This window comes from Pavona decussata, unplaced genomic scaffold, assembly GCF_977016875.1.
Source record: "Pavona decussata unplaced genomic scaffold, jaPavDecu1.1 SCAFFOLD_189, whole genome shotgun sequence".
Taxonomy (NCBI): Eukaryota; Metazoa; Cnidaria; class Anthozoa; order Scleractinia; family Agariciidae; genus Pavona; species Pavona decussata.
This window is the reverse complement of record NW_028145598.1, coordinates 307,014-311,645: the sequence shown is the minus strand read 5'-3', so window position 1 is coordinate 311,645 and position 4,632 is coordinate 307,014. Positions and strand designations below refer to the sequence as shown.

Genomic DNA, 4,632 nt, shown 5'->3' with positions numbered 1-4,632 from the left:
TTTTCTTTGTTATTCGTGCTGTTATATGTTTTCTGGAAATTGAGATTTCACAAAGGAGATAAGCCTGGTTTGTGGCCAAAACACTTAAGCCTGTAGAACAACCTTATTTTATGCGCTCGCTTATAAAGAAAGAATGACTAACTCAAGTCCAGTCAAATCAAGTATATTGTGTAAGCTACGCTGAGCTTTAGTGAGACAGCTCACCAGCTAGTGTTCAGGTATTACACACAAAACATGCCTAAATATGCCTGTTTACTGTCTACTTAAGCGCAAAGGTACTATAAACAAGAGATTTTTTGCTATTTTTCATAAAGGTTTCGTTTTCTGCCGGCCAACCAAATCTGATAATTGTTTTAGAAAAAAAAGTTAGTTTCGAATTTATCACCTGCTTCCGTTTCAGCGAGTGTTCGATTATTTTTATGTTTAAGTTAAATCATCAACAATACATGGATTAATTGTCAATTGTAAGTTAGATACTGAACAAAGACAAACGGTACAGTATTGAGCTGCACTTTTAAAATTTCACTGTGTCCACTAAAACCTTGCCATTACGAACAACATTGTATATTGAACAGCATTATCGAATTACAGCTACGAATTGAGTAAACACTTCTCATTCCATGATAAGTAAGTACATAAATAAATAAAACCAACAAATTAACCATTAAAAACAAACTAACAAGCAAACGGCAGCAACAACAAACAAAACCAAAAATCCAGAGAAAGTTTCTAGCCAATCTGGTGGCTCTACATTTAGGAGACGAGAGAGTACGGTTTACAGCTAAGAGGCGTTTGTTGTATCTTCATCAATGCACTTAACTCAGTTATCTTTCAACTGTGAAGATTAACACAGAACAGTTTTTCTGTATAACAACGACTTCTAGTAAGAGAAAAACATGAATCCTCACCTTTGGAAGTGTCATCATCAAAATCCAAAGTCTCCTCACCAGCAGGTGGAACTGCGGTCAGAGACAAGATGGACGCGGATTTTTGAGCTCTGTCTTTTCCGACCCTTTCAGTCGTTTTTGCCACTTATTTTCTGAACTATTTTACTCCTAATACTCTAAATTATTATGCCGAAAGTGACTGTCGCCTCACTTAAACAACAAAATCAATCGTTAAAAGAGCAGGTCGACGCTTTGTGCAAAGAAGTTAAGTCCCTGAAAGAAACGTTTGCCGCCACGAATGGTGCTGTTAACGATAGCAAAAACACTACAGACACTAGTGCATCGAACGTCGAAACTGCTAGAAGCTTGCAATACTTGAGCGACGAGTATGATGACCTGACAGCTTCTAACTCTAGCGTTTTGGTACAGCTTAAGCAGAAATCTCACCGCCTAAATGTACTCAGCGCTCAAGTGGAACGTGTTGGTAGCGCCATTAACGAAGCCGAGGAGTACAGCTACCAGTTCAACGTTAAAAAGGTTGGTCTACCGGAGTTAAAGCCAAATGAAACTGCCCCCGAAACCAGGGCCGTAGCCAGAAAAAAATAAGGACTGAGGCAGTATCCATGGTTTTCTTTACCGGCCAAGCTATTTAGGGTCTTTATGATGATTACGTTTAAACAAAACCTGGGATCAAACCTTATTTGACAAAAATTCCGCTAAGAGCCCTTAAAGCCATCTAGATCTAGAGATCGAGGTGAATTTTTTTTTTTGGGGGGTGGGGAGGGGGCTATTTAAATGCTACTGTAGGGGCTCTGTGTTCTTGTATGCGGCTGTTTAATGTGTTTGTTGGTGGTTTGTTTCTATAGGAAGGCCTTAGATAACAACGACCTAAACCAGGTTTGCCTGACCAGAGGTTTCGTGAAAAGAAGGGTCTATTGGGGGGGGGGGGGGGGGGGGGGGAAAGGGGTGCTCAGTCTCGCAGGCTCATAAAACTTGGTCTCGGCCGTTCTCATTTGAGGATTTTCCTTTCTAAATGGCAACGAAGTTAGCTGTTAATGCCAGCGCGATTCGCCTCTGCCAACTAGCATCCCACCGCTGTAGAGGCTCGAGCGGGTCCACAGGAATTTTGCTCAGGACATATACGCTAATGCAAGGCCATTCAGCCTGTTACAGCCCATCGATGAACGGCAACAGGTCTTCAACCTGTGGAGAGCGCTTAATTAACCTGCGCTCGCACGAACAGCTTCCTGTACTTAGTGGCGCTGCCCTCTGTCCTGTTTTTGCCTCTACAACTTCTTTCCGACCATCTCCGGTGGCTTTTTCACTGACACCACAATCTCTACTAGATGGAATGAAAGACAAAGTTGCTTCGCTGAATACTAGTAATGCCAAAACAAGGTTAAATTTTGGTGAGAAGAACTGAAAGCATGTTATGAGAGCAACTACTTTCCACTTTCTTTGAAAAAAGCTGTTGATAGAATGCTGCATTTTGATAGATTTTTCTCACTCAGAACAGAGAAGACAGAAGACTCGAGAAATGGCGGAAAAAAACATGAAAACAAGACAGTTTTCTTTGGGAAGCCGCCGCCTGGTTGGCATGAATTTTTGCTTAATTTTTCTCACCTGTAATTCAGGGCACTGCCTGATTCGCGTTATCATTCAACATAATCATCATCATTTTTTTTTTTTTTTTTACTTATTTAACTGTTTGTGAATTTGTCAACAATGACTGAGGCAAGTGCCACGGTTTGCCTCATACTGGCTACGGCCCTGGAAACAAGCTCTCTCTCTGTAAAACTTTTCCAGGAAATGGGAGCTGAAGTATCCATTCTTGATAGCGCATCGTGTATCAACAAGGAATGGAAGCGAAGGTCCAAAACCTGTGATATGTAAATTTGTCAGGCGTTTGGCGAAAGGGAAGGTTATGGAAGTTCGTCGAGGTGCCTCTCAAGTTAACCCTACAAGTATCGGTTTGTCTTACTGATAACGAGCTTGGCCGAGTACGAATCTTCGATCATCTCACTCCGAGGAAGCAGAATCTGCTATTATTTAAAGAGCAGAACCAATACCGCTTTTGCTGGGCCAAAAACTCCACCATCTACCTAAGAAAGGATGAGGGCTCCCGTGCAATTAACATCACGGACACTGACACTCTACGAGATCTTGCTTCGGATACAAGTTAGATAAGCATCTACTGCTAATAAATCTTAGTTTCATTCATGAGTGCTAACCATCAGATCGCTCGAATTACTCATTCTTTATTTCGTGAGCTTCCATACTTTAGGCAAAACATTATTTTAGCTCATGGCAAATTTAATAACTGTATATCTTCCCATTTGCCGACCAAAAAATATTTGGAAAAGCTTACTAGTATTTATGATCTCGATCTTTTTAGGCTCAATGCAGCTGAAAACCTTAATCCTGGTAATGATTATCTTTACTACAATCGTATCCAGAGCCTCTACTACTCTCCACATAGCTTCAACAAATTTAAAACTGAACTTCCCGAACGCGTTAGTGATTAATGTTTCTCTGTTCTACATAATAACGTCAGGAGCCTCAGGCGAAACCTTGAAAACTTTCAGGCCCATTTATTAGATGAATTGAACTTTGATTTTAGTTTTATAGGAGTTTCTGAAACCAAAATAATCAGTGGAAAAAATTTGGATTTTAATCCAAACATACCTGGATATATTTTTGAGCACACTCCGACACCTCTGGAGGTGTTGGCTTGTACATTAATGAATCTCTGAAGTATACAGTTATTGAAAAAACATCTAATGAGGCTTTCCAGGCGCTATGGATTGAAATACAATCCTCACAAAAAAGCAACATCATTTGTGGTATCATATATAGACAACATAATTCCCCACAACAGTTCCAAGAATATTTTGACCAAACTCTTGAAAGCCTAATAGCTTCAAACAAATTAGTTTATATCATGGGCGACTTCAACATAAACCTCCTCCATGCCGAAAGTTCTCGCTATTCTCAGGAATTTTTACTTTCTCTGCAAAGCTTTTCTTTCATTCCAACTATTGATAAACCAACACGTGTACATAACAGATCTGCCACCTTAATCGACAACATTTTGACTAACAATGTTGATGCTAATATCACCAGTGGCAATATTGTCTCTGATATCAGCGACCATTTTTCACAGTCTTGTGTCTCCCACACTGCCTTTAAGAAGCCGAAGTCGAGAAAGCAAAGGCGAAGAGATTTTTCTGGTTTCTCAGTTAATAGATTTAACTCTGAACTCTTGGACGCACTCTTAAACCAAAATTTCGATGACCAGCTTGTTGTCGATAATGCTTTTTCTAATTTCTATAACACACTGTCTGGTCTGGTCTTGTCGAGAAACACGCTCCTCTGAAAACCCTCTCAAAACGCAAGATAAAGCAGTTTTCTAAGCCATGGATAACCAATGGCCTCAAAAAATCTATCAAAGTGAAAAAGTCTCTTTTTCAATCAGGGGATTTCGCACAATATAAACTCTATAGAAATAAAATATCTGTTCTTACCAGGTTGAGTAAAAAGAATTATTATTACGCATTCTTAGCTGACAATTTAAATAACATAAAGAACACCTGGAATGGCATAAATAGCCTTATCAATGGCAAAAAGAGAAAAATCACGGGCTATTTCTTCGCTAAAGCGCCTTAATGACAACAGCATAACAAATGATCCCCTTGAGATTTCTAACATTTTCAACAACTTGATTACTTTTCCTCCGTTGGGGAAA

General features: G+C 39.7%; 1 pseudogene; it reads left to right on the top strand.

The window, feature by feature from the left end:
* The first annotated feature begins 976 nt into the window (after nucleotides 1-976).
* Nucleotides 977-3,552, top strand: LOC146462391 (uncharacterized; annotated as a pseudogene).
* Nucleotides 3,553-4,632: the final 1,080 nt, after the last annotated feature.